The 25,945-nt window shown below is 37.3% G+C and overlaps 2 protein-coding genes across 2 annotated transcripts in view; one reads left to right on the top strand and one right to left on the bottom strand.

The window, feature by feature from the left end:
* The window catches only part of P4HA3 (prolyl 4-hydroxylase subunit alpha 3), a 129,730-nt gene extending 104,658 nt beyond the window's left edge, over positions 1–25,072 (top strand). The window contains exon 14 of the transcript XR_009564914.1: positions 25,053–25,072. The gene's annotated coding sequence lies outside the window, so the exon portion shown is untranslated. The remainder of the gene's footprint in view (positions 1–25,052) is intronic.
* Positions 1–25,945, bottom strand: part of PPME1 (protein phosphatase methylesterase 1) — a 73,829-nt gene that overhangs the window by 43,140 nt on the left and 4,744 nt on the right. The window lies entirely within an intron of this gene.

The raw sequence follows: 25,945 nt of genomic DNA, 5'->3' as shown, positions 1-25,945 counted from the left end.
ACGTGGCTTGCAGGATCTTAGTTCCCAACAAGGGGTTGAACCCGGGCCACGGCAGTGAAAGCGTTAAGTCCTAACCACTGGACGGCCAAGGAATTCCCTACTTGTAATTGTTTTAAATGAATTAATTACTGACTTTTTTCTCCATGGAGTCATAATGAAAGAATTCTGAAATAAGAACTTTCAAAAGCATAACAAGGTTAAGTTATACTTTAAAAATAAGGATTTATTCACCAAGAACCTATTATATGTATCAGGCTTGTGACTGAGGTGGGGTGGTAGGAGATGCTGGGATTACCATAAAACTAGTGAGACAATGCCTCTGCTCTCAAGAAGCTAATATCAAATACCTAAATATCTAACATAATGTACAGATAAATACTTTAAATAGCCTAAGAGGTACAGCTAAAGTGCTGTGAATGTTCAGAGGGAATAAAGATTACTTTCAGCTTGAGAAATAGAGACTTCAAAGAAAAAATAATATTTAAGCTATGCATTAAAGGACAAACAGAATTTGGACTGATGATGGAAGCAGAGAAATAGGGAGGGGTAAGGCAGACATTTCAGGGAGAGAGAAGGGCACAAATAAGTACCCGGTATGATGCCTGTCATGGGGGTACTATTAAAAAACAAAGTAAAAAAATAAATGCAATAAGGTGGGAATAAGTACAGCAGTTTTGAAAACTAAGAGCTGATACAAGTAAAAGCAGATAGTGGAGAAAGAATAATAATAAAGTACAAAATATATGATCTTTTTCTGTTATTTGTGTGTTAGGGTCCCAAAAGCCAGATAGAGTTTGAATGGTATTGTAGAAAATGAGCAGCCAATAAAATGCACAGATTAAAGTATTTCAGAAAGATCAATGTGGTGAGAGGTACAAGATGGACTTGGTTCTGGAAAACAATATGTTGCAATAACCTGGGTAGGAAAAGATGGGAGTATAGACTGACAATGGAATTTAAAAGGAGGAAAACACAGAAAGAACTTTCAAAAAGGCAATCAACAAATCTCAGGAATATTCAAGATATGGAAGATGACTGACAGTAGAATCAAAGTCATTCTAAAGTTCTGAACTAATAGATGAATTATTAAGTCCAACAATTTATAAATAAAAATCTACTTTGGGGGACTTTGCTGGTGACACAGTGGTTAAAACTCAGTGCTCCCAATGCAGGGGGCCCAGGTTCAATCCCTGGTCAGGGAACTAGACCCCACATGCATGCTGCAACTAAGAGTTCACGTGCCACAACTAAGGAGCCTGTGTGCCGCAACTAACAAGCCTGCCGGCTGCAACTTAAGACCCAGCACAACCAAATAAATAAATAAAAACAAGAAAAAAAATTATTAAAAAAATAATAAAAATCTACTTTGGGAGGTAAATGTATACAAAATTTTTGATGTCAGAAAAAAGTTTATTTCAAACCTAACAAAATAAATGTATCATTTCCTCCCATCTCCTGCTACCAGAGGAAGGAGTTCGGCAGCCAAGGAACAAAGTAGTACTACAAGAGACACACAGGAAATATGGCTTCTACCTAAACCACGTGAATCAAGTGTGTTTATGGACCCTTTGCTATTCTCATAGACCCTGTTCAGAATCTGATGAATGATGAGTCCTCACTCTAGAAAAAAATTCATACACATATATTTCGTATACAATTTCCTGGCTTCAAGAAACCCATCTATGAATCTCAAATTAAGAACCCTTGGCCTAACATGAAAAGATGCTCATCATTGCTAATGATTAGAGAAAAGCAAATTAAAACTACAATGAGGTACCACCTCACACCAATCAGAACAGCCATCATTAAAAAGTCTACAAATAATAAATGCTGGAGAGGGTGTGGAGAAAGGGAACCCTCTTACACTGTTGCTGGGAATGTAAATTGGGACAGTCATTATGTAAAACAGTATGGAAATTACTCAGAAAAGTAAAAATAGAGGTGCCATATGATCCAGCAATCCCACTCCTGGGCATATACCCAGACAAAACTATAATATGAAAAGATACAAGCACCCCTATGCTCACAGCAGCACTATTTACAATAGTTAAGACATGGAAACAACCTAAATGTCCCTTGACAGATGAATGGATAAAGAAGATGTGGTACATATATACAATGGAATATTACTCGGCCATAAAAAGGAATGAAATAATGCCATTTGCAGCAACATGGATGGACCTAGAGATTATCATACTAAGTGAAGTAAGTCAGAAAGAGAAAGACAAATAACATATGATATCACTTATATGTGGAACCTAAAATACAACACAAATGAACCTATGTATGAAACAGAAACAGACTCACAGACATAGAGAACAGACTTGCGGTTGTCAAGGGTGGGGGCCTGGGGGAGAAAAGGATTTTGAGTTTGGGATTAGCAGATGCAAACTAGTATATATAGGACGGATAAACAACAAGGTCCTACTGTATAGCACAGGGAACTATATTCAATATCCCATGATAAACCATAATGGAAAAGAATATGAAAATATATATATATATTTATAATTGAGTGACTGCTATACAGCAGAAATTAACACAACACTGTAAATCAACTATACTTCAAGAAAATTTTTAAAAAAAGAACGCTTGGCCTATATGTGAACCAAAACAATCTATTTCCAGCAGAAAGAGGAAAATTTTTAAAGAGGAAGAAAAGAATGAGGGGCTACTCCACCCTTAAAACTTTCTAAATATAAATTAATTTTCCATTTGCTAGAGACTAAAGATTTGTTTTCATAACCCATTTCTGCCTTTATTAACTGTGTGACCTTGGGCAAGTCACTTAACTTCTCCAGGCCTGAGTTTCTTCATGTCAGATAGGGTTATAGCATCAGTTTTACACGCTTTGTTATGAGGATTAAAGTAGTCTTCTTATCCTTTGGTTACCCTCAAATTAGCCTGTTCTATTTTTGTCATACAACTAGTCATTGCTTAAAATTAGTGTGTTCATGTATTTGTTATTATCTTTCACTCACTCCACCTAATTTGCTACTGTTTGAGATCCATGAGAGCAAGAATGTTCTCCATTTGTTCACCAGTGTACTCTCAAAGCCTGACACACTGATGATTATCTGTTGACAGTATGAAATAAGCTAATGTGCATAAAGTACTTAGCTTGGTGTCTTATTACTATTATTATTATGCTTTGAGGTTAATAAACAGAATCCTCCTTACTGAATCCTGATAAGGCTTCCAATGAAAGGAAATGGGACATTACAAAGCTACACTAATCAAGACTGTAGTACAAGCATGAGAGTAGACATACAGATTAACTGAACAGAATTCAAAGTCCAGAAATAAACTCTAACCTTTACATCAATAGTGGTTCAACAAAGGGGCCAAGACAATTCACTGGGGAAAGAACAGTCCTTCCAACAAATGAAGTCAGGACAACTGCAAAAGTATTCATGCAGAAGTATGAGAATCTAGACCCTTTTCCTCTTACTATATACATAATTAAATCAAAGTGGATCACAAACCTAAATGTAAGAGCTAAAACTATAAAACTCTAAGAAGAAAACACAGGGGTAAATATAGTGATCTTGGGTTAAGCAACAATTTCTTAGATACAACACCAAAAGCAGAAATGATAAAACAGAAGACTTAGGAGTTGGATTTCACCACAATTAAAACTATTTATTAAAACTATAAGGACTGAGCTCCACTGGTGGCACAGTGGTTAAGAATCCGCCTGCCAAAGCAGGGAATAAGGGTTTCAGCCCTGGTCTAGGAAGATCCCACATGCCACGGAGCAACAAAGCCCGTATACCACAACTACTGAGCCTGCACTCTAGAGCCCGCGAGCCACAGCTACTGAGCCCTCGTGCCACAACTACTGAAGCCCGCACGCCTACGGCCCATGCTCTGCAACAAGAGAAGCCACTGCAATGAGAAGCCCGCGCACCACCATGAAGAGTAGCCCCCACTCGCCACAACTAAACAAAGCCCGTGCAGCAACAAAGACCCAATGCAGCCAAAGAAAAAAAACACCACAAACTATAGAGACTTCCCTGGTGGTGCAGTGGTTAAGGATCTGCCTGCCAATGCAAGGGACATGGGTTCGAGCCCTGATCTGGGAAGATCCCACATGCCGCAGAGCAACTAAGCCCGTGTGCCACAACTACTGAGCCTGTGCTCCAGAGCCCACAAGCCACAATAGTAAGCCCACATGCCACAACTACTGAAGCCCGCGCGCCTAGAGCCAGTGCTCTGCAACAAGAGAAGCCACTGCAAGGAGAAGCCCGTGCACCGCAACAAAGAGTAGCCCCCGCTCGCCAGAACTAGAGAAAGCCCACATGCAGCAACGAAGACCCAACGCAGCCAAAAATAAATAAATAAATTTAATTAATTAAAAAAACACTATATATATTTTTACAGTATGGCTATGTACAGATTACCTCAGGTTAAATTTTATTTCCAATAATTATAAGCTTTGTGACCATTATTAACAAGTTATTTCTGCCTTAATTTCCTCAACTGTAAGCTCTGAAATGTGATTTACAAGCAGGCATATAAGTACTTCATAAATGTTAGTTATTACAAAAACACTGTTCATAGCTAAGCCACACAGTATACTGATACTTTCTTTCTTGTAAAACTTTTGTCCAGAATAACTGTCTTTTATTTTGTTTACTGAGGTTTCTATTAAACTATCACTAATTGGTTCCCCAAACCTTTTAATAGACAAAAGACATTAATAGGCATTTCACAAAAGAGGAAACACAAATAGCCTATAGACACATTAAAAGGTTCCCAATTTCATTCATAGTCAAGAGACATAATTTTTTTAAAAACAGGAGAAAATCAAACTTTAACAACATGTATATAGGGGAGAGACCAGGAAAACTGACTCACTCCAAAAGACATAAAATTTTAAATCACAGTAAGGTATAATTTCACACCCAGCATGTTGACAAAATATAAGAAGCCAAACATTACCACATCCTGGGGAGGATACGGATCAGATGGAACTGTCATCCACTGCTGGTGGGAGTGTAAATGGGGAAAACTGTTTGGAAAACAGTGAGGCATCACCTGGTAAAACTGAACAGGTGTCCTTCAATCTAGCAGTTTCAGTTTACAGAGAAACGCCTGTACTTAAGTACTAAGCTACACATAAAAGGATGTTCACAGAAGCATTTCCATAAAAGTAAAGAATAACAAGCAAGCTAAATGTTCACTATCAGTGGAATATACAAATTGTGATATATTCAGACAGCTGAATATGGCACTGATGTGAAAATGGATGTGCTAGAATTACATGCAATAACATGGATGAATCTCAAAAGTATATTTGGAAAAAGATACAAGCACAGAAGAATAAATGCAGTATGATTCCATTAGTAATAAAGTTCAAAAACAGGCAAAACTAAATAATATGTTTTTATGAATATATGAATAGGTGGTAAAAATATAAAGAAAAGCAAGGGAATGATAAACATGCAATTCAAGGCTGTGGAGAGTGGAAATGCTCTTGTGGAGAGGCAATGAGCTTCTAAAGTGCTGACAAAGAAACTAACACAACATTGTAAAGCAATTATACTCCAATAAATATGTTAAAAAAATTTTTTTTAATTAAAAAAAAGGTTCTATGTCATAGCCAGGTGGTGAATACATGGGAATTTATTTTATTCTTCTTTAAACTGTACATAATTTTTAAACTTTTCTTTATATTTCATAAACATTTTTTAATTTAAGAGAAATTTATAAATTTATTAAATTTATAATTTGAGAAATCTATAAAACTTCTCTTAATATGGTCAACCACATTAAATGATCTATCAGGTTCATTTTTTTCTTTGGAAACTCCCTTCTCTGGCACCGTCTACTCATCTGCTCCAAATGAGACTGCTTGCTCTCTGGAAAGAATGAATTCCTGTCATTTCATCATCATCCTGGAATTGAATTCCCCTTGCCTTTCTTCTGCGTTGAATCTCTGATTCCCATATCCCACATTTTTCTTGATGCACTCTTTTTTTTTTTTAATTCTATTTTTGGCTGTGTTGGGTCTCTGTTGCTGAGTGCAGGCTTTCTCTAGTTGCGGCGAGCAGGGGCTACTCTTCGTTGTGGTGCGCAGGCTTCTCACTGCAGTGGCTTCTCTTGTTGCGGAGCACGGGCTCTAGGCATGCAAGCTTCAGTAGTTGTGGTACGCAGGCTCAGTAGTTGTGGTGCGCAGGCTCAGTAGTTGTGGCACACGGGCTTAATTGCTCCACGGCATGTGGAATCTTCCCGGACCAGGGCTCAAACCCGTGTCCCCTGCATTGGCAGGCGGATTCTTAACCACTGCGCCACGAGGGAAGCCTGATACACTCTCTCATTTGATGGAACACATCCTCCATTAGCTTTCTGAGAAAGAGGGATTAATTTTGAAACTCTGCATGTCAGGAAATGCTGTTACCCATTTTTACACTTGACTGACAGCTTTCTCTGGTATAGAAATTTTGTCAGGGGCTGTTTCCATCATCGATAACTAGGCGCCTTGGTAGATCCAACTTGGGAAATGTTGGCTAAAATTATATGTATGTGTGTATAAAAATATATGAATATATAAAAATAATTATATATAAGATATTTATATAAAATTACTGATTATATTTTTTAAATATACATAGGGAATTCCCTGGCGGTCCAGTGGTTAGGACTTGGCACTTTCACTGTCGTAGCCCAGGTTCAATCCCTGGTCAGGGAACTAAGATCCCACAAGCTGTGCAGCCAAAAGAAAATAAATAAATAAACGGTCTTATATTCATTCCTTCTTTTTAAATGAGGCTGGCAAGAAAGTAAGGAATATGGAATACTGAGGCCAAAAGTTAAGTGAAGATGGGAACTCAGAGAGGCATTCAGTCCATTAAAGCTGGCTTTTATCTTAATGGCATTTGCCGACCAGCTGAACCTGAGGTTTTGGGGGTTTCCTGGGGCACACAGAACAAGACACAAAGCACAAGGTGGGAATCCTTGGTGGAGAGGCCAGTAGAAGTTATTTTTCCCATAAAGCTGAGATCTCAAAGGATCATATCGTCAGTGAAAGGGTAAAATAGTAATGCTCTGCTCTCTACTCTGATCTCAGGGCTAAAAGAAAAAAAAAATACGTCTTGAAACTTGGCATTGTATGAATGGGAGAAGAGAGAAAAAAAATAAAAAGTCTTTCTCTGATGAAACTGTAACCACAGACAACTCTTAAACTGATTTTAGCTAAATTCATACACTTAAATATTCGAATAAGTTTCAAGTTGAGAATTTAAAGTGAACCCAGACCAGCAGTGACCTCAGGAACCCAACAGAAACAAAGGCAAATCCTCTCTGAAGGAATCAACCTTCATTCCAGGACCAAGAACTCACACAGATAAAGTTCCAAAGCACATGACCATCTCACAGTCAAAAACCATAAAACATGTGAGGAAACAGATGTATAAAGGCTTCATATATTGAAATTATATGGTAGAATATAAAATAACTGTTTCATGTGTTTAAAAAATAATAGAAACTTGAAACAAATACAACTTCTAAAATGAAAAGAATAGAATTAAAAAGAAAATGATCAGTTTAACAGCTAAGGAGAAAGGTAAACTAATACATCTGTTCAGATATATCTGGATACATCTAGAATGCAATATAAAAACAAAAGATGAAAAATATGGAAGAAGTTAAGAGATATGCAGGAAACAGAAATACCTTTTACATATGTCAAATCAGAGTTATAACAGGAAATTAGAGAACGGATAAAGGTTTGAAGAGTAGTAGCTGAAGTTTTCATAACTGAAACTACCAATCACAGATTCCTGAAGGTCAACAAAACACAAGATTTTAAGAGAATTACCATATTATGGTAAAAGTACACAACATTAAAGACAATTACGTTAAAATCAGTCCCTACTCCCCAAAATGCAAAATGACGTACACATTAATTTGTTCATTTCAGTACTATTTGAAATAGAAAATGATAAAAAGAACCCAACATCCATCAATAGGGAAACTGGTTGAATAAACTGTGTTATATTCACACAATAGAGTTCTATGCAGCTGCAGAAAAAAAAAAAGAATAAGAAATCTTTATATACTGTTAAGGAGTGATCAGGATATATTAAATTTTAAAAAGTAATATGCAGGGACTTCCCTGGTGGCATAGTGGTTAAGAATCCACCTGCCAATGCAGGGGACACGGGTTCAAGCCCTGGTTCAGGAAGATCCCACATGCCGTGGAGCAACTAAGGCCGTACGCCACAACTATTGAGCCTGCGCTCTAGAGTCCACAATCCACAACTACTGAAGCCCGCACACCTAGAGCCCATGCTCTGCAACAAGAGAAGCTACTGCAATGAGAAGCCCATGCACCGCAATGAAGAGTAGCCCCCGCTCACCTCACCTAGAGAAAGCCCGCACACAGCAACAAAGACCTAATGCAGCCAAAAATAAATAAATTTATTTAAAAAAAAAAAGTAAAGCAGAATGGCATATATGTTATCTTTTATCTAAGAAAGAAGGGGATATAAATATATAAACTTTTTTTTAAGTGGAAGGATTAAACAAAAAATAATGAAAATAGTTAATCTGTAGGGTACCAGAGGGAAAAAGGACAGATGCTATACTTTTCTGAATACACTATTATAGTTCCAATTTTGGAGTCATGTAAATAATTTTACTTTTGTTTTACAAATATGTTTAAAAGTTTGTAAAAACCAATCACCACCACCAACAAAAAAGGGAACAAATTAACCTAATGGTATACTAACAATTATTCTAAGTGACTTTAAAACATAATTATTTGACTATGTATCTCTGGTGGGATATACTTTAAGGGAAAAAAACAACTGAATAAGTCTTAAACAGTATTCAGTAATCACATTGTTACTAGCTTTTTTAAAAATTTAATTAAATTATTTATTTGGTTGTGCCAAGTCTTAGTTGCCACCGGCGGGCTTCTTAGTTGCGGCTCGCTGGCTCCTTGGTTGTGGCATGCATGTGGGATCTAGTTCCCTGACCAGGGACCGAACCCGGGCCCCCTGAATTGGGAGCGAGGAGTCTTAACCACTGAGCCACCAGGGAAGTCCCTGTTAGTAGCTTTTATTGGTGTTATAATTGGTTATTTTGAACATCACATAAGTGCATATTTATATACATATATAAAGCAAGTAGGTAGTTAGGTTAATATCATGAGGAACCAAAATTCCCACTGTAAGAGAAAAGAGATGATATAAAGTCAAAGAATTTTAAAACCCCGTAATTTTTTTTTTTTTTTTTTTGGCCATGCCGTGCGCTTTGCAGGATCTTAGCTCCCTGACCAGGGATCGAACCCGCACCCTCAGCAGTGAAAGCACAGAGTTCTAACCACTGGACCACCAGGGAATTCCCAAAAACCCTGTAATCTTAATTTTGAATTGGAAATATCAACATGAACTCATGATTCCCTTTGTGTTAAAAAAAAAAATATGCTACCTCTGTCACTGTAAAGGCCTACAGCAATAATCAACCTAGTAGCAAAGAGTTCCTCTAGTGCCTAAACTGAGATATTTAAATACCATTTCCAGCTTCTAGAAGCTGCCTGTATTACCTGGCTCACAGGTTCTTCCTCCATTTTCAAAGCCAGCAAGCAATGTGGCATCTTCAAATTTCTCTCAGATTTTGGCCTACTCTTCTGCCTCCCTCTTCTTTAAAGGACACTCGTGATTACATGGGACCCACTCAAATAATCCAGGATAATCTCTTTATTTTAAAGTCAGCTGATTAGCAACCTTAATTCCATCTGCAACCTTAATTCTCCTCTGCCATGTAAAATAATCCAGTCACAGGTTCCAGTGATAGGACTCAAGCATCTTTGGGATATCATTGTTTTGTCTGCCACAGATTTCTAAAGTCTTTGTATTATTTCAGAAGAATGGCAGAAATATTGATTCAACTTGCACTTTTTAAAAATTTTTTTTATTTATTTATTTTTGGCTGCATTGGGTCTTCATTGCTGCGCGCAGGCTTTCTCTAGTTGCGGCGAGCGGGGGTTACTCTTCATTGCGGTGAGCTGGCCTTTCATTGCAGTGGCTTCCCTTATTGCGCAGCATGGGCTCTAGGTGCACAGGCTTCAGTAGTTGTGGCACATGTGCACAGTAGTTGTGTCTTGCAGGCTGTAGAGCACAGGCTCAGTAGTTGTGGCACATGGGCTTAGCTGCTCCACGGCATGTGGGATCTTCCTGGACCAGTGATTGAACCCGTGTCCCCTGCATTGGCAGGTGGATTCTTCTTTTTTTTTTTAATTGGAGTAAAATTGCTTTACAATGTTGTGTTAGTTTCTGTTGTACAATGAAGTGAATCTATATCTTTACCTATATCCCCTCCCTCTTGGACCTCCCTCTAACCCCCCCATCCCGGTCACCACAGAGCACCGAGCTGACCTCCTGTGCTATACAGCAGGTTCCCACTATCTATTTTACACATGGTAGTGTATTTATGTCAAACCTAATGTCCCCATTCGTGCCACCCTCCCCTTCCCCCCGTGTCCACATGTCCGTTCTCTACATCTACATCTCTATTCCTGCCCTACAAATAGGTTCATCTGTACGATTTTTCTAGATTCCACATATATGCATTAATGTACGATATTTTTCTCTTTCTGGCTTACTTCATTCTGTATGACAGACTCTAGGTCCATCCACATCTCTACAAATGACCCAATTTCGTTCCTTTTTATGGCTAATATTCCATTCTATATATGTACCACATCTTCTTTATCCATTCATCTATCGTTGGACATTTAGGCTGTTTTCATGTCCTGGCTATTGTAAATAGTGCTGCAATGAACACTGGGGTACAAGTGTCCTTCTGAATTATGGTTTTCTCAGGGTATATGCCCAGTAGTGGGATTGCTGGATCATATGGTAGTTCTATTTTTATTTTTTTTAATTTATTTTTATTTTTATTTTTTTAAGGAACCTCCATACTGTTCTCCATAGTGGCTGTATCAATTTACATTCCCACCAACACTGCAAAAGGGTTCCCTTTTCTCCACACCCTCTCCAGCATTTATTGTTCGTAGATTTTTTGATGATGGCCATTCTGACTGGTGTGAGGTGATACCTCATTGTAGTTTTGATTTGCATTTCTCCAATAATTAGTGATGTTGAGCAACTTTTCATGTGACAAGCAGATTCTTAACCACTGCGCCACCAGGGAAGTCCCTAACTTGCCCTTTTATATATTAAGTATGCATGTTAAAATGTCTAAGGCAAAAATCTTACGTTATCCATTAAAAAACTGTAAGAACTAGTACATAATTTCAGTAAAGTTGCAGAATACAAGATCAATATACAAAAATCAATGGTATTTCTATACACTTGAAATAAACAATCCAAAAATGAAATTAAGAAAACAATTCCATTTATAATAGCACTGATATAACATTGCTGAAATTTAAAAAGATATACATAAATAGAAAGGCATCCCATATTCATGGATTAGAAGATTTATTATTACTAAAATGGCAATATTCCCCAAACTGATTCACAGATTCAAAGTAATAACTAACAAAATTGTATCTAACTTCCTTGCAGAAATTGACAAGCTAATCCTAAAATTAACATGGAAATTCAAGGGACACAGACGAGTCAAAACAAATTTTAAGGAAAGACATGGTTGTAAGGCTCATACTTCTTGATTTCAAAACTTGCTACAAAGCTATAGTAATAAACACAGTGTGATCCTGGTATACAGGCAAATATATAAATCAATGGTATAGAATTGAGAGTTAAAAAATAAACCCAAACATTTATGGTCAATTGATTTTTGACCAGCGTGCCAAGATAATGCAAGGAGGAAAGAGGAGCCCTTTCATTAAATGGTGTTGGGACAATGGATATCCACATGCAAAAGAACAAAGCTGAACCCATTCTTCACATCGTATATAAAAATTATCTTAAGGGTCTCCCTGGTGGCGCAGTGGTTGAGAGTCCGCCTGCCGACACAGGGGACACGGGTTCATGCCCCGGTCCGGGAAGATCCCACATGCCACGGAGCGGCTGAGCCCGTAAGCCATGGCCACTGAGCCTGTGCATCCGGAGCCTGTGCTCCGCAACGGGAGAGGCCACAACAGTGAGAGGCCCGCGTACTGCAACAAAACAAAACAAAACAAAACAAAACTTAAAATGGATCATAGACCTCTATGTAAGAGCTAAAACTATAAAACTCTAAGAAGAAAACATAGGCATAAATCTTCATGACCCTAGGTTAGGCAAAGGCTTCTTAGATATGATACTAAAAGCATGAGAAAAAAAATAAATTGAACTTTATCAAACTTAAAAATGTTTGGTTCAAAGGACACCATTAAAGGGAATTCCCTGGCAGTCCAGTAGTTAGGACTTGGCGCTTTCACTGCCCAGGCCGGGGTTCAATCCATGGTCGGGGAACTGAGATCCCACAAGCCTTGCGGCACAGCCGAAACAAAAACAAAGGACACCATTAAAAACATGAAAGATAAGCCACAGAATGGGAGAAAATACCCACAAATCATAGATCTGATAAGGAACTTGTATCTAGAATATATAAAGAACTCATAACTCAATACAAAGACAACCCATTTTTTTAATGAGCAAAGGATTTGAATAGACATTCCTCCAGAGAAGGTATACAAATGGTCAATAAGGACATGAAAAGATATTCAGCATCATTAGTTATTAGGGAAATGCAAATCAAAACCACACAAAGAACCACTTCACACCACTAAGATGGCTATAAACAAAAAGACTGGCAATGACAAGTGTTGGCAAGAATGTAGAGAATTAGAACCCACATACATTGCTGATGATAATATAAAATGGTACAGCTGCTTTGGAAAACAGTTTGATAGTTCCTCAAAAGGTTAAACAGAGAGATGCCACATGATCTAGCAATTCTACTCCTAGGTATACCCAAAAGACATGAAAACATATTTCTACATAAAAACTTGTATAAGAATGTTCATATCGGCATTGTTCATAATAGTTAAAAAGTAGGAGCAACTCAAATGTCCATCAATTGTTGAATGGATAAATAAGATTTGGTATATATCCATACAATGGAATATTATTCGGCAATAAAAGGAATGAAATATTAAACATGCCACAATATAGATGAACCCTGAAAATATTATGGTAAGCAAAAAAGGTCAGTCACAAAAGAGCACATATATTGTTTAATTCCATTTATTGTAAATGTCCAGATTAGGTGTATCTATAGAGACAGAAAGCAGATTGGTTGGTTTGGGGGAAAGTGAGGGCTAACTGCTCATGGCTATAAAGTTTCTTTTTGGGGTGCTGAACATGTTCTAAATTGTGGTAATGGCTGCAGAACTCTGGGAATATGCTTAAAAAAAACACTGTACACTCTAAATGACTCAGTTGTATGGTATGTGAATTCTATCTCAATAAAGTTGTTACCAAAAAATGATGGGGAACATTCAAAGAATAGATTATATCGTTAGTACACTAATAGAGAAAAAAAATGGAATGAGAAAAAGGAACACAGGTCAGATGAAACAAAATACAAAATAAGGTGCTTCCCTGGTGGTGCAGTGGGTGACAGTCTGCCTGCCGATGCAGGGGACACGGGTTCGTGCCCTGGTCTGGGAAGATCCCACATGCCGCGGAGAGGCTGGGCCTGTGAGCCATGGCCGCTGAGCCTGCGCGTCCGGAGCCTGTGCTCCGCAACGGGAGAGGCCACAACAGTGAGAGGCCCGCGTACCGCGAAAAAAAAAAAACGAATAAAAAAAACCAAAATAAGAATAAGAATACTCTAGGTCTGAAATACCCTCAGATGAGATTTTTTTTTTAATTCTAGCTATATACTACTTAAAAAGAGACAAAAAGTTCCCAAATTTAAAAAATGGACAAAGACATAGTAGGCAAATATTAGCCAAAACCATTTTAGGTTAGATGTTCTTTCTCAAACTTTAGGGCATTCTTCTATCAACTTCTAATTGAGGTACTGCTGTGGAGATTTTTTTTTTTTAATTTATAGGGTTTTTTTTGGTCATCTCTTACCACTTTAAAAAAATTTTTATTTTATATTGGAGTATGGCTGTTGAGATTTCTTTGTAAGAACCTTTTTATCCCTATTTCTAAATTTTAATCTTAATGTAGAACAAGCTTCTTCCTAGGAGATACCTTAAACTTTCTCTTATATTTAATTTATATCTACTATACATGTTTTCATTCCCAACATTTACATTTTGTTCTCTGAAACAAGGTTCCTTTTTTTGTAAAAGAGCATCCTGTTCTTGTTTCACAGATGCCATACTGTCTCTTGTCTCTGACGAGAGATACTAGGTTTTTTAGTATTTTCTTTTGTTCTATGCATTATTGTTTCCTTTTCCCATTTTGTCTTTGCCTGTCTTTTGTGTTAGAGGATTTCCCTGGATGGCTGGTGATTCTATGAAAAAGCAGGGTTTGTTGACTATTGAATATCACTGTACAGTTATCAAGTAGAGACCCAGCCTTTTAAATGGGGGACTCTTCCACCAAATATCAATATCTGTGTGTCTTTTCTCTTAGGCCAGTCATTGCTCCAGAGAGGAATCCTCCAATCTTCTGCCTGGGGACATAAGACTAGCTGTGAGCCTTCGGGAAAAGAAACTGAATAGTCTCATTTGTTCATTCACTCAACAGATATTCACTGAGCACCTATGAGATACTATTTTAGGCACTGGGAATACTGAAGTGAACAAAAGACAAAACCCGCTACTCTTGTGTTAACACTCAGTAGAAGGAGACATAGCAAAAATTTTCAAGGTAGCAATAAGTGCCACGTAAAGCCAGGAAGGGGGACAATGAATATCAGGTTGGGAAGGAATGTAATTTTAAATCAGTGATCAGGAAAGGCATCTTTAAGCAAAGACCTGAGGGAGGTAAAGGAGAAAGCCATGAACATATTTAGAAGACACAACATGTACCTTCACTTAATACCTGTTTCATCCAGTTGCTTTATCTTTGCCCGCATAAGCCTACTGAGTCCAGAGCCATCCGGTTCAATTCCTCCAAAAGTTAACCTGTCTCCCATTATTGAGAAATTTATTTTCAATAAATTGAGGGAAAGGAGAAGACCTGGGAGTCTAATAGAGTCAATCAATCCTCCTGTTTTTAGAGCCCTTTCAGAGGTACCTAGCACCTATAATTCCTGAGCATTTATGGGGTTGTGATATGGATTAGTCTGCACTTTCTCCTTCTGTGGGTAGTTTTCAGTTTGCTCTTCTCTGTTAGTGAGTTAACATTCTTCAACTTGCTACCTTCCTAAATCTTGGTATCTTATCTTCCCTCCTCTTCTTTGTCCTTTGATCATATTCCTTTTTCCAAATTACTTTAATTTCATGGGGTTTGGGGAGAAAATGGAGATGAATTAATGAATTAATTTCAACAACAACTCTCTAGGGTAGCTACTATTATTCCTCTTTTGCAAATGAGAAAAGTAAAGCCAAGGGAGGTTAAATATCAGTAACTCATCCAACAGCACAGAAAGTAGATCAGCTAGTCTTATTCTTAGGATCACTTCCTTATCAGTTTTCAATACTACCCTCAAAATAATACTAGGTTCTCTCTCCATTCTTTAAATCATCAAAGCTAAGAATGAGCACCCAGAAATCCCCAGGAAGAGGTGAAAGAGGATTGGTTCCTGCTGTAGGGAAAATGATTGGTTGAGGACCCTTACAGCAAGCCGAAGTACCATGGAGACTAAGAAGAAAGTCAAGGTTTACAACTATAATGAAAATGATGGGAGAAAACAGAAGGGCGGAGTGGAAAGGAAGAATCAAAGACAATTCTCAAGTTTTTCTGATGTCATTCACAAAGAAAGAACAGAGGAGACCTTTTAAAAGAGTTCCAGCTTACTATATACTGATTTACCATGTGCTTGAAAATCCTACATCCTATCCCTAATACTTTTCTCTGTTGGCCATTGATGAGAGTGTTAATGTTAATTGGGCATCATGGAATCCAAAAATGGAAACAGTGGCATTTCACACAGTCCTGCATTAGACATTGGCCCAACATACAATGTAGTTTCAAGCAAATGAATGAAACCTAACCTCACTTACAACCATTTTCAGATAAGATGGTTAGTTTATGGGAACTTCGAACCTGCTGAGTCAGATCACACAAAAACATACTTTGTTTTATTTTTTTATTTTTCTTGGAATTTTATTTTATTCAAGATAATACAAGAGAAGAAGGGTGAACAGAAGTGAGCACTGGCAGAGATTGGGAGGATGGTGAGTGTTAAGCCATCATTATTTTGGAGTTAGGTTTAATCTTAGTATCTCTCAAACTTTTCCCTCAAAATAACATCCATGACAAAGGAGCATGTTTAAATATCTAGGTGTGTGGTTACCAAATTTTTAAAATCTGTAGTGGACACCATATTCTCTATGCTTTTACTTTATTGTTGGCCTCTCCCCATGAGAATATCAGCTCCATAAGAGGCACATGATTGTTTTATTACTACATCCCCATGCTTTGTTTTAAATGGATGTGGACAGACTGCTGCAGCACAAGAACAACTGTAATCTTATACCTCTGATAATAAAGAATTCTGCTTTACTCAAGTTAGAAAATTTTCTAAATTTTATTTCTACCATTCACCTAACATCAGAACAGCATAATTAGTAACTTCTTTTTCCAAAACTCTAAAAGTAAATAGAAAAAAGGATATAATGACAATTCTACTAAAATGATCTGGCCTCAAACAAAAATACAACCAGTGAGACATCAGGAATGAAAGCAAAAAAGCAGATAGAATACAAGGCTTTTTGATATTTTGCAAGGACCAAATGGAGCTGTTCACTCTCTTAATGTGTGTGGCGATATTCAGTCATCAGAACGCATGTAAGTTACTATACTGCTTAGACATATCACAATAGGAAGAAAGCAAGCAGGTTTGAGGTCAGAGTTTAAAAGCCAATAAAATCCATACAGAAAATCCTAATGAAGTATATTTCAGAACCAATGGCCACATAACACCTTCCCCAGACTCACCTGAATGCCATAATGATCCAGGAAAAAAGACAAAAAGCAAATATCTTTAGGGCAATTATTTGAGAGATTCTTTCCAGTCACAACTTGCTTATATATAAACAGGTAACTTAATTCCAATTAAACAGACATTTGACTATGCCCTGTATTGTAGGCCCTGATATACTTGCTAGACACTAGGGAAATCAGCAGGCCCGAAATTCCCTCAAAGAGCTCATGTCTGGAGGGAAATAGGAAGTAAACAGTCACTGTATACTATAGCTATGACAGAAATAAGCCTAGCGTACCATGAGAGCTCACAGATGGGACATTCAATCTTGCTCAGGACACTTATGGGGAGGGAACCAGGTCAGAGAAGGATTCACAAAGATTATGTCCGGTATGAAGATTTTATTAAACCAAATGCTATAAAAATTTGAAGTGCTATTTTTATTAAACAATGACCTGGATAGGGAAGAGGCAAAAGTACAAATCCTCTAATTACCAGTAAAGAATACAATTTCCCAATATTCAGTGAAAAAAAAAAGTCAGCATATTCTCCAACTTAAAAATGGATTTATATTCCAAAGGTTTGTAAAGTAGGTTGTTGGAAAAACTGAAGTACATTTCCCCTGATTAACAGTATAATGAAATATTGGTAGATTCTCTGGGAAGCTCCATTTCCAAGTCTATTTAGCCATAATACACTAAAATGCTATTTGTGATGAAATTCAGCTAATAATAATGATGTAGTTCAGGTGATTAACACAGAAAACTGAATTGAAAGTGATATTGGGCTTCCCTAGTGGCACAGTGGTTAAGAATCTGCCTGCCAATGCAGGGGACATGGGTTTGAGCCCTGGTCCAGGAAGATCCCACATGTTGCGGAGCAACTAAACCCATGTGCCACGACTACTGAGCCTGTGCTCTAGAGCCCGTGAGCCACAACTACTGAAGGCTGCGCGCCTAGAGCCTGTGCTCTGCAACGAGAAGCCACGGCCATGAGAAGCCGGCGCACCACAACGAAGAGTAGCCACCGCTCGCCACAACTAAAGAAAGACTGCGTGCAGCAATGAAGGCCCAATGCGGCCAAAAATAAATAAATAAATAATTTATTTATTTAAAAAATAATAAAATAAAGTGATATTAATATATCCTGAACCATGGTTCTTATGCTTAAGGAAAAGCTGGTTTAATTAAAAGGATGAGAAGAATTAAATGAAACAAACCAGATACACATGTATTTATGCTGGGCACTTTACAAGCATTATCTTAATTTAATCCTCACAACAACCTGGGCTATATTTTCTTAGTAGGATAAAGATAGAGGGATATAAATATGGAATCATAGAAGGATAGAAATATACTGTTAATAATCACAGTTTTAAAATTTCACTTCTGGGGACTTCCCTGGTGGCACAGTGGTTAAGAATCCGCCTGCCAATGCAGGGGACACAGGTTCGAGTCCTGGTCTGGGAAGATCCCACATGCTGCGGAGCAACTAAGCCTGTGCGCCACAACTACTGAGCCTGCGCTCTAGAGCCCATGCTCCGCAATAAGAGAAGCCACCGCAATGAGAAGCCCGCACGCTGCAACGAAGAGTAGCCCCCGCTCACCGCAACTAGAGAAAGCCCGCGCGCAGCAATGAAGACCCAATGCAGTCAAAAGTAAATAAATTTTTAAAAAAGAATATATATATGTATTATGTATAACTGAATCACTTTGCTGTACAGCAGAAATTAACACATTGTAAATCAACTGTACTTCAATAACTAAAAAACAAAACTAAACTAAACACCAGCTCACATGCTGACTTTAACTTTTGACTCTCACTTTAGGAATATTGCTTAACTCATCTGATTGAACACCCGCCCCACCTCACAGCCATTCAGCTCTTAGTGATTAAAAGAGTGCTCCACTTTTGTCTCCAGGATTTTCTTCCAAGCTGCCAACACCTATTTAGTAAGTTTTGATACTGGTCTTGGTGTTCACTCATGTACAGGCAATGAGAACCAAGTTACAGCTTACCTGACCAAGAGCAATTATTAAGAAACTATCGTTTCAAATACGAAAAGAAATGTATCTTAGAATTTATGAAATACAGTAAATAAGTTTCCACTACATAGCTTTACTATTTAAATAGTAATTCCACATATGTATATCTTTCTCCTCAAAAACAAAACTGTGAAGTTAGTATTACCCACATTTTAATAATAGTCAAGTGTATAAGCAGTATGTAGTAAAGCCCGGAAGAGAATTCTAGTTTGCTGATTTAAAACCTATTCTTTCTACTACAAGACAACAGAAGTACAGAGCTAATCATACTGACATGGGGTTGGCAAACTATGGGGTTGGCCTGTGTGCAAATCCAGCCACCCACACCCCCTGTTTTTGTGTGGCTCATGAGCTGCAAATGGTCTTTATATTTTTAAAGGTTGTGGAGGGGAAAAACAAAGAGAGGAGTATTTAAAGACATGAGAAAATTACATAAAATTCAAATTTCAGTGACACCAAAAAAAATGTAGTTGGAATACAATTACATTCATTTACATATTGTCTATGGCTGCTTTCACCTTACAAGGGCAGAACTGAGTAGTTGCCACAAAAACTATGGCCTGCAAAGCATAAAATACTTACAGAAAAAGTTTGCCAAGCCTTGGTATAAATGATAGGTGCTACAAAAGGACAGAAAATGGAAAGATCAGTTCAGGCTGGATAATCAGGAAAAGCTTCAGGATCTCATTTTATATGAATGTTGTGTGCCACATGTCTATTAAATCAAACCTTATGAGAACATTTTTTAAACTGTGCTACTGTAGAATACACAAAGAAATAAAAACAAAGGCTCCTGTACTCTGGGACCTCCAATTTTATTGAGGAAACTAAAAAAAACCAAAAACACAAAAACAAAATAAAAACATGAAATATAAATTATGATAATATTTATGGTAATCACCCATTTAAATTACCATAAAATTACCATAATAAATTTGACATAGCAATTAAAAAACACAATACCAAGTAGTAACGCACAACAATTGGCAAATAAGAAGAAATGACAGAAAGTGCTACAGATGCTCAGAGGAGGGACAGAGCAAATGAATGAGCTAGAATAGTCTGAAAGAGCTTCAAGGATTTGAGGATGGGAATGACTTGAAAAAGTGATATGGGAGGCCTCGAAAGTAAAATAAACCTGGCAGTTGGTAAGTACAAGAAACATTTAGAAAATTGACATTGCCTGGGACATGACTATGGAGAACTTTTAATGCTACTTTTAACAGTAGACTTCTTGCTCTCATCCCTACACTTGCTGGAGTCACCAGTGTGTAGATACAGCCTCATTGGAAAATAGGCTTCTCTCTTAGAGAGTAAGAGAGAAATTGAGTAAGGGCAGAAAAACCCAATCCTATAAAATGCAGCTGGGCTGAAAATAATTACATTACAATGTCAATAATAATAATTGACATTTGCTCTCTTATAGTAATGGACTTGCTTTCAGGTTTGGGGAACGAGAGAGGAAGATATGGATTGTCAAATTTTAATAAAGTAAAACTAAGCAACAGGCATGAATCTTCACATACAAGAGACTAAATCCAAGTGTGAGTTTCAACCATATGAATATTTTAAATCTCAAATTGGACAATGTATTTGTAAACACTCACAACACATTCTACCTAAGTGTTGATGCTGAAATAAAGTATGAATTGTATTATTTTATGAAGTGAAAAACAGCTTTCAGAAGAAAGGGAGTATAGCTTTAGTTACGCCATCTTAATGGAACTGGTAAGGAAGTAAGATTTTCCTTATAGAATGAGGCTAAATAGGTCTAGGATTTTGGTTGCTCGTTCAGTTAGCACTTAAGTAGTCAGCATGTTAGACACCAGGGAAACTAAGACACTATTCCTACCCTTAAGAAGCTCACAGTCTTGAGAAGTAGACAGTCAACCAATAATTATAGTTAGAGGGATAAGTGTTATATCTACAGAAGGTTATGGGGGCATAGAGAATGTACTCATTGACTACTATGTGATGATGCCTACTAGGCGATAATAACCAAAACCAACAAAATTATATGACTGCTATATATCAACTGCTAAGGAAATAAGGGAGGGGAAGGATGAAAGGAGGGAAGAAAAATTTTCCCTGCCTACTTAGAGAACGAAGAATAGGAAATATAAGTTGTATGTTTTTAAGTGAATGTCTCAAATCCAAAGACATAATATACTTCAACATCTACTAAGCTGCTTAAGTCTGATAGGAGAGTTATTAATGAGTCATGAGCTGCACAGTAGCAGTCCTAGTCACTGATGTCACAAATTCTCCAGTTTAGGAGTCTTGTAGTGGAGACAAAATACTGAAGTTTAATTGCAGCCAGCTATTTAAATCAAGGCACCACTGATTAAAATAAAAAAAGGCCTCATTAGCAACACTGAAGAGGATGGAAAGAATGGAAAGAAGGCAACCAAATGGCTATCTGAGGTCATGATAGTTTGGTATGTTCATTACTGTTGATAAGGGCATCTTATTAAAGCAGCAGACTTAGATTCTAAAACTACATACTGGATCATGCTATTAGAGATCATCTAACCCAAATCTTACTTTATGGAAGGGAATAATTAGCTGTCTATTATGTATCAAGTAGGATTTTGAATTCTGCAAGAAAAATATTCTCTTTAAAAATGAGAAATACAGGCTCAGAAACATAAGATACATTGCCCAGAGCCACTTCCCACAGCAATGGAGCTTGGATTTAAACTCAAGCATGTCTGGTGCCAAAGAGTTCTTTCTACTACACCTCAGAGTTCTTTCTGAGGCCCAGGAAGAGGAAAACCTGACCAAGCCACATGGCTTACTAGTGGCAGATAGGATTCCCACTTACACCTGGAAAAAGTCCATGGCAAAGGACACACACAGAGGCATGGTGGAAAAGGACTGATGGTAAACAACTTCAGCCTTCTGCTATGGTTTGGAATGACCAGAATTTTCAACTTAATCTCTTATTCAATCTTCAAAATATAGAGTTGACCCTTGAACAACATGGGAGGAGGAGTAGAGTGTGTGTGAGACCCTCTGAACAACTGAAAATCTGTGTATAACTTACAGTTGGCCCTCCATATCCGTGGGCCCTCTGTATTCAAGATTTCAAACACATGAATTCAACCAATCGTCAATTGTAGTAGTGTAGTACACTTGACCCTTCAACAACACAGTATGAACTGCATGGGTCCATTTATACAAGGATTTTTTTCAATAGTAAATACCACACAATTGTAATGGTAAATACAGCACAATTGGAGGTTGGTTGAATCCAAAGACACTGAACCATGGTATATGGAGGGTCAACTGTAAGTTATACCTGGATTTTCCACTGTGGGGAGAGTGGGCACCCCTAACTCCCTGTTGTTCAAGCGTCAACTATATTGGTAGTATGTGCTTGGGACTGGTTGTCAATACTGTATTTGAAGTACTAAGTGTGGTATATAAGTGCACCATCCTCTTAATAGTGCTATTACTTAAAACTTTCTTCTCTACAAGAAACTATTTCACATCATGAAGGAAAAAGTTTTTCCTAACTAACCAGAGGTGTTTCCTCAAATCTGACATCAAGTAACATGACAAGAAAGGCTCATTAGGTTAAAAAAAATTCCAATTACCCAATTTTGGAGAAAAAGATTTGCTGGCAGTAAGTCTAGCAAAATGGAAAAACGGACATTCACTCAGAAGTGCTCAGGTCAAGCAGCTCAAACCTGGCATAAAGAGGAAGTGGTGGGGGGAAGGAAAGAAAGAAATCACTTCCTATACCTGTGCAGCAATGAAAACAGTAGGGAATTTGAAGTCAGATTAGTCTCCCCCACTTGTTAATGTCAGGACTCCAAACAGATGCTGTTTACTCTCTACTCCAGACACTCCTTTCCCACTTCCCACCACTCTGTATTCCCTAACAGAATTCCAAATTGTTTCGGTAGCTAGTAGAGATCTTTTGTTATCTTTCCTCCAGCCCAAAGGAATAAATCAGAATTGGTCTAAACCAGTCATAGTAATCCCATTCCCTACTGCCAGGGACTGGTTTTAGGATGTACATGTGAACCAGCTCTGGACCAAGAGATTTAAGGGAAAAACCTGCTGCGGAGTTTCCCATTCTAGGAAAAAAAAACAGGGACAAGCTAAGTTAGGAAAAGGTCTTTGCCCTTGTTCCTTCCTTTTTATCTGCAAGTGGAGTTGCAGCAGCCATCCTGCAACCATAAGGTGACAAGCAAGAGGAGGAAAAGCCAACATTTCTAAGGATGGAAAAAGAAAGGATACAAAAAGCCTGGGTCATGATTGATACAGATGAATAACTAAATCAACTCTGAACTTATTTATAAAAAATATTACTTATTTCAATAAATAATATTTCCGTTTAAATCACAAGCTATTAACAGAAAATTAGATTATTTCACATTAATGTAATATTGTTAATCTGAATTTGAGGAATTTTGTAGGTTTAGTTCTATTTAAATAGTAAACCTATTGAGTTTTATAATTATATAAGAGTAACATGGAATTTACTCTTATACACAGGAATTTATCCCTAGTTTCATTTTGTACATATTTAATGTTAAACATTATGTTTACATTACATAATATAATGTAGAACAATAAATATAACACATTAGTACTTGGGATCTGAAATAGTTTTCCTTCAAAAGGGATTTATACAAATTGAAAAACATATTTCAGGGAAGACGCAACATCATAAAAATGTTTATTCTAAGTTAATTTACATATTTAATATAATGCCAAAAAAAAACACTATTAGGCACTCGTCTAGTTGATTAGAAAGTTTATCTGTAAGAATAAACAAGTAAGAGGAGCCAGGAAAACCCTGAAAAAGAATGAACGGGAAGCTACCTCTACCATTTACTAAAACATAATAATGCTTCTCCAATTTAAAGCATAGTGATGGCACATAAATAAATAGGCCGAGGGAAAAGGAAAGAAAATTCATAAACAGACCCAAATCTATGTAGAAATTTGGTGTATGATAAAAATGTCATTTTAACTAGTGGGGAAAAGGACTAATTTTTATAGATGAGAAATTCACATAATGGGAAAAGGACTTTTTAATAAATTGTGTTACAACAACTGGATAGCATATGGATAAAGATAAAATTAGATCTGTTCCTCACTTTGCACATCAAGATAAACAAGATGGATGCAAGAAAAGAAAGCATACAGGTCCTAGGGAAAAAAATATATGAATCGTTTTACAAGCTGGGAGAAGGAAATGTCTTTCTGCAATCCAAAATCCAGAAGCAATGGATTTTGCTAGATAGATCTGAGTACATTAAAATTTAAAAACAACTTTTTTACATGGCAAAAAATATCATAAGCAAAGTAAAAAGGCAACTTGGAAAAATATTTTTAACACTTATAAGGAAAAAAATATCCCTGATACATAAAAAGCTTCAAAGAGCCACTCCAGAAAACAATTTGGCAGTTTCTTAAAAAGTTAAACATAACTTACCATATGGCCCAGCAATTCCTTTCTTAGGTAATTATCCAAGGAAATGCAAACATTATTTCCACATAGAGCTCTGCATGTGAATATTCACAGCAGCATTATTCATAACAGAAAAACACTGGAAACAACCCAAGTGTCCAGCAACTGATAAATGATTAAACTGTGGTATACCTATACAATGGAATTCAGCCAAAAAAAAAAAAAATGAAGTACTTATATATGCTAAAACATAGATGAAACTTGAAAACATTATGCTAAGTGAAAGAAGCCAGTCACAAAAGGCCACATACTATATGGTTTTATTTACATATCTCCAGAATAGGCAAATCCACAGAGACGGAAAATAGATTAATGGCTGCCAGGGGCTGGGGGAAGGGGGAGTAACTGCTAACAGGTAAGTAGTTTCCTTACGGGATGATGAAAATGTTCTGGAATTAGTGCTGATGATTGTACAACCTTGAACATACTAGAAATCACTGAACTGTATACTCTGAAAGGGTGAATGAATTCTATGGTATGTGAATTATAACTTAATTTTGTGTGTGTGTTACGCGGGTCTCTCACCGCTGTGGCCTCTCCCGTTGCAGAGCACAGGTTCCGGACACGCAGGCTCAGCGGCCATGGCTCACGGGCCCAGCCACTCCACAGCATGTGGGATCTTCTCAGACCGGGGCACGAACCTGTGTCCCATGCATCGGCAGACGGACTCTCAACCACTGCACCACCAGGGAAGCCCTATAACTTAATTTTTTTGAAATTGATAATCAACGTAAACAGATACACGAAGATTTCATTCTTTTAGTAACTTAATATGTGACCTTGAGCAAATCACTCCACTTTGCCCTTTATTTCTCCATCTGTGTGAACAGCCCCTTAAAGCCTTCCTAAGAGGCCTGATATCCGTAATAAACTTAAGAAGTTGAATGAAAAACTATCTGATCAGATATGAATAAATACACAGCTTGAGGGGAAAGAGTTGACATTATAAGATACTGAAAGGAGTGCTTCTACTTCATAAAGAATGAGCCTTTCTCATTGTTCTCAACATATAATAATTTACTAGTTATCATTCCTTAAGAGCTTATGTGTCAGGAGGCATAACTGCTTTTCACATATTATCTCATTCTCACAGCCCTCTAAGGTAAGCAGAAGTATCCCAGTTTGAGAGATAAGAAGCAGACTATGAGAGGTTAAATGACTTAACTAAAATAAATACTCAAGCTAACCTTCAAATTCAGATCATTATCACTTCAAACCAGTCTCTTTGCACCAAGGAATAACAAGAACAACGGACTACAAATCTAAAGTCTGGGTTTCTGAAGTCTTGTTTCTGCCACTTCATGATTCTGTGATCCTAGGTAAGTCAATGAACATTTGAGTTTCCTCATTAAAAGAAAATATTAACCCTTGCCCTAACTTACCTCATGGAATAATACAAAAAAGCACTAATATATGTCAGTTAAAGCACTATAAAAATGTA

Source organism: Globicephala melas, chromosome 8 (genome assembly GCF_963455315.2).
Source record: "Globicephala melas chromosome 8, mGloMel1.2, whole genome shotgun sequence".
NCBI classification, from domain to species: Eukaryota; Metazoa; Chordata; class Mammalia; order Artiodactyla; family Delphinidae; genus Globicephala; species Globicephala melas.
Note: the sequence above shows the minus strand (reverse complement) of the source record. Positions and strands in the feature narration are given on the sequence as shown.